The sequence below is a fragment of the Rhinolophus sinicus genome, linkage group LG03 (assembly GCF_036562045.2).
Source record: "Rhinolophus sinicus isolate RSC01 linkage group LG03, ASM3656204v1, whole genome shotgun sequence".
NCBI lineage: Eukaryota > Metazoa > Chordata > Mammalia > Chiroptera > Rhinolophidae > Rhinolophus > Rhinolophus sinicus.
This window is the reverse complement of record NC_133753.1, coordinates 67,332,873-67,345,483: the sequence shown is the minus strand read 5'-3', so window position 1 is coordinate 67,345,483 and position 12,611 is coordinate 67,332,873. Positions and strand designations below refer to the sequence as shown.

The following is a 12,611-nucleotide window of genomic DNA, read 5'->3' as shown; positions in this document are numbered from 1 at the left end:
ATACAGAAGAGTCAGGGAATATTTTATTGCCAGGAGATGCAGCATCCTCCTAGTGGCAACCAGTTCTAACATTCTGCTAAACTGGAAATCCCAGAACAGCAAGATTTAGGCAGGTTGGGGTACTGCAGCTCTGTTTTCCAGAAACTTCCCAAAAGGTGGACAATGTATTTGGTCCATTGCTCACCATCTGAAATGAGGAGGGCCCAAGCTATCCACTCCTAAATGAGGAAAGATGGTTTTCTCTCCTCCCCTCATCTTCCCCCCATCCCCAATAGATTTACCATTCAGCCTCCAAATCAGTGGCTATTCTAAAAAGAAGTTTGCTTTTGAGGAAGGAAAATACATCGTATGCTACACATCAAACTATTAATACAATTCACAACAAGATTCTGCTGGGATCCTCATTTATAAATTTTTGAGGATGTAACCCAATGTGCTTGCATGGAGCCAAACACTCAAGGGTTATTTAGGAAACATTCTTTGATTAATACAATGAAGTATAACTACAAGCATAGCTGGGTTAACAGAACATTCTGTGCAAGTATAGCTGAAGTCCATGAGACTTCTGATCATAGAGGAAATTGCTTTTTACACTACTGAAAATTGATCCTGAGCCCATGCTGACCTACCTCTTAAATACAAGATGCAAGAAGACTCCCTAGGATATTAAACCCTCTCTGAAAGTACTTCAATGAAAGAAGCAGTCGAGGACAGTGTTTTTCAGAGTGTGTTCCAAGGAAGATTGGTCCCCAGAGATAATGCACAAAAGGGTTTCAATGGTTAAGTGAGTCTGGGAAGCTCTGTGTTTCTACCCCTTGCAGACTTAAAATGCACATTAGCAAATTAGAGGATATGAAAATTCCCGTACTAAAGGAAACCCTGCTCTACTCCAGCTTTCAATCTATTTAACCATAAATTTTTTTTTAAGTAATATCTATTTAAATATCCTTGAAACCATGGTTTTCCAAATATTGAAGAAGATACATTTACTCAATCCTGTGGAGTCATTCCTAGTTGTTAATAATTATAACAATGCTATGAAAATATACAAAACTGTGTTCCTGTATACAAGTTTCAAGAATGATGTTATATACCTAGGACCTTCGTGAATCACAATAATTTAAGCGGTTAAATTACTTTAGAGAGAATGTGGAAGCTTTTTTTAAAAAGCCACTTGAAATTTGCTTCTTCCTTCAAAAGAATATCCACTCTTTCAATAGACAGTATTTCAGGCAAGCATATGGGTCTGCTATTTTGACGGTGGAAGACGCAGTGAAGAATTCATCGTTGGCATTCAAAAGGAAGGCGATTATGTCATTACCCCCATTCAAAAATTTTCAATAGGTCCCTATTACGTACCAAATCAAGCACAAACTCCCCAGTCTGCTATTCAGTATCCTCCACAATATGAACCCAACCTTCCTTTAAAGAAAAAAATTATTACTGAAGGCCTCCTATGTTATCACAGCACAGTGTGGTGTTGGGGGGTGGGGCAGAAGGGGAAGACTGTCCTCAAGAATCTTACAGTCAAACAGGATAACAAATAAGACATGTAACCAATTACTATTACAAAGGGAGAACCTGATTGTCAGAAGAGAGAATCAGAGAAATGTGCAATGGGACTTCAGAAGAAAGGAATTACTTCCAACTAGATGAACCTGGGGCTGGTGGAGGGTTTAGAGCTGGGCTTAGAGCAGGTAGATGCTCTTCCAGCTTTATAACCCATAGCTTCCCTTTCTCAGGTATGAATGCAGGATTTCATTTTTAGGTTCTTCATCATGATGTCAGTTGTATTGGAGCAGTTTTCAGCTATTTTTTTTTTTTTTTAACAGGAGGGGCAAAAAGCTATTTTAAAGGCAACTATCAAATAAAAAGTATAATGTTTTATTTACTATGAACTGAGAATAAGATTACTGTCATTGCACATATATCAGGTCATTTAATCCCTACGCCCCAAAATCTGTTAGGTTAGATATTATTTATTCCATTTTGCAGATACAATATGGAGAGTTAGAGACTTGCCAATGACATGCAACAGATTTGACGATTTAAAGGCTGACAAGCCGATGCCAAAGGCCACATCTTTAACCACTGTGCTACATCGCCCGTAAGTACCTATGCCCCCCCCCAAAGAATCATTGTTCACACAACATGCATCACGAATTTCCACTTTAACAGCTTTGCACGTGCAAATACAATATTCTTCCTCCTGTTCTCCACTGGTAGATCCATGTCCATACTTTAAAACTCACAGGAGGAAAAAGAAAACTATCTAGACTATAGCACCTCCACCAAGGGAAAGGCCTGCATTTTACTTTGGCCTCTGTCCTTTTTCCTTCTTCCTGTAGGTGATCTCTCCATCAGTCCTCTCCCCTCCATCTCTATTGCCAATGCCTTACTACAGACCCTCATCTGTCTTCTGGACTATTAACCCTTATTCTATCCTTAGTCTTGTTTCCTTCAAATTATTCTCCACATTCATTCTAAAAGAGCTGTTTTTTCAAATGTAAATCTTATCGTGAACTTCTTTTCCTTAAATTTCTTTAATGGCTTCCCCATGTCCCAGAACAGGGTTTCCCTGGGGCATGCATTAAACATCCAGACTCCCAGGACCATCCGTGGAGACCCTGATTCTGTGTCTGTGGTCTGCCAGGGAATCTGTATTTACATGCCTCTTTGGAGCTACCTATCCCCAGGAAAGTTTGGTAAACAGTGCTCTACAAGATTAAGTATAAGCTTCTTACCGTGGTAAAGGGGAATCTTCACATACAAGCCCCTACTTGCCTCTTCAGCCATTCTTTTCACCATGCATTCTCTCACACAAACAGAAATATCAATCTGGTTGTTGCTCTGAACATACGATGCTGCTTCACACTTCTGAGCCTTTGCATTGGCTGTTCCATCTGCTCCCCCTACCCTCCCTACCTTGCTCACCAGGAAACACTCACTGAAGGCCACCAAAACCTGTTACAACCTCCCCAATTCTGTGAAGCCTTCCGCAGCTATTTTAGACAGAATTAATCACTCCCTCCTCTGAAATACTTTACTACCTTGACATTATCCTCCACCTTTTACATTTCTGAGTTACCAGAGAGGATGAAGAGGAGAGGGACCACACCTTACTCACTGTGTATCTCTAGCACCTAAAACAGTGCTTGGCACCAATTATATGGTCCCTAAATGTTGAAGGAAGAGAATATTTCAGGGATTTCATTATTAGTCAGTCACCAACCTGGACTTTTTAAAATCCAATGTTTAATTAATAGTAACAACTATCCTATGAGATAGTTATTCTTATGATTTTACAGGTGAAGAAACTAACATTCAGGAAGATTGCTGCTTGGAAGTGGCAGGGCAACAATGAGTGGTCAGAGCTGCCACTGTCTCTGTACCACATTGCCTCCATGTCAACAAGTCTCCCTTGAACCAACCACCCAAAATGAGTATCCGCCTTGCATAAGAGTTATGTGTATAGTTGCCATGGTGCCCCCTGCCTCCTGGGAGATGGTAAAATATTGAAAGCAGAGACCCTTGTAATTTCCACATTTTTATTTCCAGAGTGCCTTGCTCAATGAACATTTTTGTGTGTCGAAGTTAAGCAGCATACACTCACCAGAAGAGGTCTTGAGAAGTTGAGAGCTTCCTGCCCCCCAGACAGATGTGCGTACCTACATATCTGCCCCAATGCGCAACAATCTGTCATAAAAGGACACCCACGAGGTAGGTTTAACAGCCTTGCAATAATCCATGATTTATCAACTTATTCTTCATCATTCACATTTAGTACACAGAAATTTTGGAGGTTTTATTTTAGCAGATGGCATTTATTACAAAGGTTAGTTGGAAGAAGAAATATGAAATTTTACACTCCTAGTCTACTTTTATAAATCATCAAACTTAAAACAAATGAATGCTTGTTTTTTGAGGAAACAGTAACACCTCGAACTGGTAGCAAGGGTTAAGGAATAAGTGTTTTGGTGAAGCAGACACTCTAACGACTACAAAGGATAATCCAGCTACATCTTGTGTGAATTATTAGTCTAAAAATAATTAGAACCCTATAAAATATATTTAACTGTAATATTGTCCTGAAAATTATATAGACTTTTTGTAGTTATTTGTAATATATCTCAGGAAAAAAAATAGTTTCAGCCTCTGTAATGATTATCATTTAGTGTTCTACATGTGAGGTATAGAAATTCCAACACAGAGAGGTTCTAATTGATTAAATCATGCATAGGTCATGTTATGCGCTTATAACATGGACTCTCACTTAATTTACTCTCCAGGACAACCTTGAAGGCATGCAGGTTTCCCCCCATTTTGCAGATGGAGAAACTGAATCTGGCAGATATTGAGTCGAACTGGGATTTGAACCCATGTTTCTCTGTGTCCTAAGTCTGTGCCCTTTTCAGTACAACCCTGACCCTGGAGTACAGGCCTTTCGACTCACAGTCCAAGATTCCAGACGAAATCCCCAAGCAGATGAAAAAGAGCTCACTACAAAGTTTTGCTTGCATCACCCAAAATAATTATACTTACTCAAAAGCAAACTATGAAAAAAACACTGGAGGACATATGTAGGAAATCAACAAAAGCATGCAGGGCCTAAAAATTCAAGAATTACTTCCAGACTTTTTACCTGTACGTGAAGACCAATGACTTCCTCCAAGGTCAATATCATCCTAAACAAGGAGTATAAGCAAAATGGACCCTGAGTTCACCATGGGAAACTATTAGCCACATTAAGCAGTTTCCCTTATTAGGTTCACATTTACATTAAAAACAATATAGCTATACACTTACTTTTGTATAGATAACATAATAAAGAGTAATCCCATCTCTAAATTCTGACCATCTGGACATAATTTAAGACAACATTAAAGGACAAATAAGACATCTCATTTTAAGTATTATCCTAAACTACTTCTCAAAATAAGAATCTAAAATTTAAGAACCTACCTATAACCAAAAGAATTCTAAATTTTTGAATTGATGGTCCACTGACTTATTTCAGGCAGTGTTGTATAAAACAAAATTTCAGTAAAAGAAGACCTTTATTAGCTCTGAAGGATGTAATGGAATTTCACTGAATGTATCAATATGTTCAATATAGTTAATTCATGTTCAGGTATACATCATAAAGTTGATAAGCACAAAGTTTTGATCAATTTTTCCACCTTAAAAAGAGAAAAATGTAAAACCTGTGGATTTTGTTTATTGATTCAAAAGTGGGCCTACTATTGTTAGATAGCTGAATAAGTGAATATCCCTGCTTTGGAAAAGCAGAGAGACAAGAAACCAAATGATTACAATGCAAAATGTGAAAGATGCTATAATAGAGGTACAAAGTGCCACCAGTGTGCAGAGAAGTAAACACTGGTCTATACCTGGGCAAATCAGGAAGGCTTCACAGAGATGACAAAAGAGTTCCCTAGGTAGAAGAAAAGCAGGGACATATCCCTTCATTATTTCCTTCTCTTTCTACCCCCAGGACACTGAGGGATCTTATCATTGTATAGAAGGGATACCAAAACAATTCACTTTCATTTTAATGAGAAACTAGATTTTAACGAAATCCTAGTGTTTTTTTTTTCTTTTTCTTTCTTGCTGGTCATTAGAAAGGGAGTGATTAGTTCAAGACCACCAAGAGATAAAATTGGTAGATAAAAATGGTTTGTATTGTTGTCTGCTATTGACATCAACATATTTTTAGAGGCCAAATTAAAAACAAATGTCAACATAGGAAGATGAATAAAAGTTATTCTCCCAATGCCCCCACCCCCCAAAAAAAAGAAACCAATAACAATTTCAAGAAACTCTGTGAGGATAGAAATAGAAAGAGGAAGGGGGGAAAATAACATGGCATCATTATGGACTCTTCTTCCACAGGAAAGACAAGGAAGAGAAAAAGAGAACACGTGTATTACAACGTATAGCACCATAAAGCTGTGTTTGATGCTCTGGAGGGCTTCAACAAGTACTGTTCAGCCAAAAATCAATTGAAAAATCAGCATGATAACAGAGCATGAGTTGCCCTATAATAGCCTTAAGACCCCCAAGGCTATGCAAGTCCCTTTCATCTGCCACACTGCACTGACTCAAGGGGAATCTCACTTCCCCTCCCTGAGTACTATGCCCGGCTGTATTTCTAACCTACTGCTTTCACCTCCCTTAGAAAGGGAAGCTGACAAGTACTGACAATGTTTTAAAGTGTTGCTTAAGAATGTTTTCCTTTTCCTTTATTCTTTATATTTTCTTGACATGTGCACTCAAATTCAGCCTATAATATCAGTCATAGATTATTCCCACAATATTAAATGGTCAAGCATAATCTCTGAAAAACCTAGAAATAGTCTTCTATTTTGAATGCCTTCACTAACATACATTAAACTTCCCCTTATAAAATCAGAGTTCAGGCTTATACAAATGTGACATGTAAGCACTGCACAGCATTGTTATAACTATGCATATATATAGTCCATTTCAGGATTTCATCTCAATATTTCTTCGATCACTACCTCACAATGTCTGGTTTGTTCAATTTATATTTCTATTTGGCATGTGGTGCAAACCCCCAAAGATAAGATACATCTGTCTCTTAGTCACAAATCTTGGCATTTTTAACCTTAACTCAATCGTGAAATGATTGGTTGAAAATTACCTTGCCTATTAGCAGGATTTCTTCATAATAAAACATTTGATTTCCAAACTTTTGAATATGACATGAGATGTATCAACTCCGCAGTGACATATCAAAGCTGAAGGAGGACATATAAACACCCTGATCTGTGTGAGGGAAGGAAGAGCTAATTGGAAGTCAGCTTCCCTGTGATTATCAGCTTGTTTATGGGGAGGGAGGACTCCTCTGAATGGCACTGTAAATTCATCCCTGATTATGGTATTAAAACCAAAGCTTATTTCCACAGGCTCCCCGAAAGCCCCCCACCCAACTCATTTTGTTTAGTTACAAAGGGTTGTGCACTGTTTTCAGAGAATGACAGTTTTTCATGCTTTGATTTTCTCCAGTTTCGAGAAAAATTAATCAGTTGCACAAGCCAGTTGTCAGATTTCACTTCCCTCATGGCAGAAAGCACACATATTCATTGTCTGCTATAAGAATAAATTTTAGTAATTTTTCCCCATGTCGATATGAATATTAGACTGACCCAATTAATATGAAATGCTTCTATGCTGCTGGAACAGACAGTGCTACAGAAAGAGCCATTTGCACAACCTGTTCATGATTATGGGCCATAAGGACACAAAGATGGCACACACATTTGTGGACCATCTGAATTCTTATACGGAAAGGGGAGGGGGGAGGGGGAGCGGCATGACGTTAGCTTGACTGTCGTGGGTCATGTTTTTTAATCCAGAGTATTGGACATGTAACACAGCAACAAGAGCTGATCATTTTGTTTAATCACCTTTTGGATCTTTGCCAGATGGTCTCTATTGAGAGCGCTGCAAACAGAGAGAGATGAACTGCATCTAACACGCCACCAGAGCTTTCCCGTAAATGTCTGAGAACTGATTCCAACAAGAATTTAGTCTCAGAGCAGAAAGGGATACATTTAAAAACTATGTGCATTAACTATACTTTTCCCCATAGAATCCTCACTTGGCATGAATAATTTACCCACTCTTATGCTAATGGAATCATGAAAGTATCCCTCTGTCTTTAGTGCAGCTATTCTCAGCTTTCAGTAATTACCCCACCCAGTGAAAATAACATGGCTTCTGCATTGAACAGCCGACTAGTACCTGACAATTACAAAGATCATGGCTGACAGTGGAAGGGTCCAGAACTGGACAGAGAAACCCTTGTAACCCAAGGAAGAGTACAGACATAAAGTAACGCTGGTCGTTGGGGGAGAATGCATGGGACTGGAAAGCAAGGGAATGGGTGAGAAGAAAAACTATCCATTGTCAAGATTTCTTTTCTCTGACTTATTATCAAGATTTTACTTAAATAGAAGTATGTTCCACTTTACATTACTAAGTGTAAAAGACATCATGACAAGATTAGCTTTGAAGACAAAAAATAAACAGTATCTAAGCAAAAGAACTAGAGTTATCTTTAAAGCACATCTGCAGTAAGTATTTATTTTATCAGAATTTTAAAAAATCTAAATTGTGGGAAATCCTCTGCAGTTTGCTTTGGGGAGGGAAAAAAAAAGGATTACAAAAGAAAAAAAAAGTTCATTCTCGACCTCTGTCCACAAAACTCCATGTTAGGTAGTTCACTGTGTAAAAATTATCAGGCTAAAACATCTGGGAAAGAAAGCTATGAAACAGCAGGGAACGTGGCTGGTTTATTGTTTATCTTTTGTTTATGAGGCAGTATTCAAGTTTAATTACTACTCTAAATTAAACTCTAACTGGCATCAGGAGACATCCCTTTACATGACTAAGTTGAAAAAAAAATCTAGAAATCCCAACTCTGGTTTTTCAAGTAAGTTGATACATATAGGAAGAAATTACTCAAAATTAACAGCAATTATAGAAAGCTTTTAAGCATTTATGGGCACCATTACATGCTCCTAGAGAATTTATTTATTAGAAGAGTTTCATTTTATTTCTAATGGTTACTATTCTAAAAAGTCCTGAGAAAATCAACAGAAATTACCTGCATGTTTACTGATAGTTAAAGGATCATATGTATACATTTTGACTTCCTTGGGGAGGGGGAGGGAATGAAAACGCCACATAAATATTCGATATACAACAGCTTCTTCTGTGACAATGTTCAATTATCATTTACATTCTCAGAGAATTTTTGATACAATTAGGAGGACAGGAAGGAAAAGAAATGTCATTGTATTTATCATAAGAGTAAGTGACCAATTTTGGGTGAACTCAGTTCTAGGAAAAATAAAAGTTAAAAGCAACTAGCAAAAGATTATGCCAGATGGCATCTGTCATATTGTATTTAGGGTTATTTTAAAGAGATTGCCGCCACTATGAAAACATTCCATTGACAAGAGTTTTCCTAGACTGAATAAGAAATCCCAGTAGAACATATTCGGGACCCACCATGAGTGGGTTTGAGATTTTTTTCCCCCTCCTTTAAATATATAACTGGACTATTTTGGTGGAGGAGGATACTATTTTATAACTCTAGCGTGGATTATACACTCAAAAGCATAAGACTATGTTAGATGCTTGCTTACCTATAAATACTTACATCCAAAATAAAGGGGGATATTTTTAGGTTTCAACACCATGACTGTTAAAGAGCTGTATAATAAATAAATGAATATCTAGCAATAGAATTCTAGCCTCATTGCCTGGGTGATGGAGATCAATGGAGAGGTTTGGTAGGTGGCAGAGTTGGGAGGAACCATGTTGGCTTCTACAGCGCTGTGCCCTGATAGATTAGAGACATATAGATGCTAGAAGGCTACAGTATTTAGGTTAAACTGGGTCTGGCAACAGTATAGTTAACGTGCGTGTGGTGTGCAGTGTGAGCTCAGCAGTTACTGGGCCAACTGTCTCGGTATTTCTGGGAATCCTGCCTATTCACAGTGCAGGGATTGTTCAATTGCTGCAAAATGTACAAAATGAATTTTACAAAAATGAATTGTAAGGAAGGCCCCATTACAACGATTTTACAGCAAAGATGTCAACATCAATTTTTCTTTCATGCATAGCTAATGATTAAAACAGCATATTCCATTTGCCTAAGACAATTCATTTCATATTGGCACATCAAAATATTGAAATACAAAGTTATCTTTACTCTACCCTTTTTATTCATTGCTGCTGAACCCATACCATTGTTCAAACCAGGAAAAATAAAACAAACTTGGCACGAAATACTTAAAACAAAGGCTCATCAATATTCTCCAATTTGTCAACATCTCAATTACAGCACTGGAAAAAATGTAAATTTCATGTGCTCTAAACACTGAGGGGTCTATTCTCTTGCCAATTCACATGCGTAACTCCCATCAGCACTAATGGGAGTTACACAAACCCATCAATAATAATAATACTTTGTACATATATTGTGCCTTTCATCCAAGGCTCTCAAAGTGCTCTGTGAACAAGGGGGCTGCTTCCTAGTCTTTACACTAGCAAAATACACAATGAAATACAAAGCAGCTTTTGACTCAGCAGGTACAGAATTAGGGACCCCGAGCCTTATTATCAAGCCCCATTTTACTGATGGGAAGCCAGACACAAAGAGGGCCAGTTACTTCCCCAGAGCCCCTAGTCTGCACTCTAATTCTATCCCTGAAAAATCAAATTTATTTCTTCATTCTAATATGCCTAACAAGACACACTCCTTCCCTTTGGCTGCTTTTAGCAAAAGAAATCAGAGTGAATGAAAGTCTGGTTCATATTTATATAGTTTACTGCTAGGCATGTGCTGTTTGAAAGATACAGCAGAGTCAGATTTTATATTTTACCAAGTTTGCTTCTTACAAGATTTTGAAAATTTGATATTTTTCCTCCTTTCAGTTTGCTGCACAAACACTACGGAAGAAAAAAATGACCTTTCACCTGTGTAACTGTAGCTTGTTCACTATCAAGTCATAAAATGAGGTATTTTTATGTTCCAAAGTAAAAATTTGCATAAATCATTTTAGTAAGAATATTCACAAAAATTATAAAGCAATATAAATGCATGTATTGTTTTATAGCATATGGCTATTAAAGTTTAATTTAAAATGTGTATGAAAACATTGTATTTAGTAGAATTCATCCCTATTTTTTCTGTTTATCATAATTTGTTTTGAAACTGAATCATTTTACAGTTTTCCATATGCCTGTTGTGCTAATAAATTATGAATAAGCAAGAAAACTCTTTTCTAAACTACAAACTTGATTTCCAATGAAATATTATAATATGTTTAATACTAAGAACATAAATTTCCCTCTTAGGTCTTCCATTATATATCAACCCTAAGATTTAACCTAGGATAAGCATATGTGATTTCAGTCAATATCTTTGTTGACTTTGCCCTGAAGCAGATAATTAATCTTTCCCACAGAAAGCTACCCTGGACAATTCCGTGGGACAAAATAGCAAAATATCTTGAAAACATGTTTAAAAGACTAATATGGGCACAAATCTGTCCCTCAAAATTTAGAGTCTGCTGTAAAAAAACAGCACACCCTTAAACATGTGTTTTGGAACCACTGATGTGGGAAGCCAGGTAAGCAATTGTCCATGCTAAAACAATCTCCATTTTATTGGAATCATAATGTTTTTTAGTCCCTCACACTTTACTACAGGAAAATGACTGACTTCCTGGTACCCATACACATAAGCTACCATGTCCATTCTTTAATCCCATGGAGATATGATTAAAGGAACAAAATCCTACGAGGATCAAATCCTTCAACATCGGATAAGTGGGTGCCGCTACCCCTAACATTGAAGTTTGTTTGTATCATTTTTATCCAGTTTATCAGTCTCAGAGGTTTTCTCTTTTTTGTCCAATAAATAAATAAGCAAACAAACAAACAAACAAACAACAGAACAAAATGATAAAACGCCATGTATTGCCCGTTGCTGCAACTATTCCCTGCTCCAAACCCCAGGGTCTTCTCTCTCCCTCTCCCCTTTTCTCTGGTCCTTTCCTGCTATCTCCCTTGCCATAACTCAACCAACCCAACAGAACCAGTCAGTTTTAAATTTCAGTTGGGACCTTGGTGACCTGTTAATGAATCTACAGAGAGGAGAAAAACTCACAGTGTTGAGTTATGCCTGGTGTTGCTAGCTGACTTGGAGTCAGAAATGCTTGAAGCGTTAACGTAATTGCAAGAATGTGAAAAATGAAGCGCTGGGCTCCTGAGCAAAGTGAAAGGTCAAAGCGAGCCTCACACACAACAAGTCTTTGGAAGATAGCCTCATTAGACCACTAAGTCTGCTTCTCCTTTTCCCCTCTTTTGTACAGTGTTTAGGGTGTTTTGTTTTTATTAATAGATACATTTTGCCCTTTATGTCGAAGCAATTGGGGTGGTAAGGACAGTGGCATCATAGAAAGCTTTCCAGATTTAACCACACGGAGAAGTCAGTCCATCACCATGACATCAAACTACAATTAAGCCATTGCATTGCACATACATTGAATTTATATACATGTCATCTTCAAAATGCCTTATAATTTAGTTGTCTTATATACAATCTAACTAGTCTAATAAAAACAGTATATAAAACCTCAATAGTTATGATTCACAAATTCTTCTACAATTTACCATCTGATAGTATTCATTTCTGTGTCAGTTGCAACTTCCTTAAATCTAGATTTGGACCCATTAACAAGTGACCGGCATCCTAGAAGGAACATTTTCCTAGACTCTTCTTGAATACCAGGATTCCAACATCCACAGCCAGAAACGTGGAGGAGTGAAGGCACTCACCCTACATCAACCACCCTCTTTTAAATGGCATGTATGACTACAGCTCAAGCTGTTAAACTGTCCTCTACTTGGAAGACTGTCTAATACTTAAATATTGTGGCCATAAACATAGTCATAATAGAGATAAAATAGACCTAGGAGATCAGACACCATCTAATGTAAAATATTAAAAAGTAAAATCTATATACTTTCCTGGCCCACATTCAATAATGCATCTTTCTTTAAATAATCAT

General features: G+C 37.4%; 1 protein-coding gene across 6 annotated transcripts in view; it reads right to left on the bottom strand.

Moving 5' to 3' along the window:
* Window positions 1-12,611, bottom strand: part of MEIS2 (Meis homeobox 2) — a 202,134-nt gene that overhangs the window by 170,964 nt on the left and 18,559 nt on the right. The gene's annotated exons all lie outside the window — the stretch shown is intronic.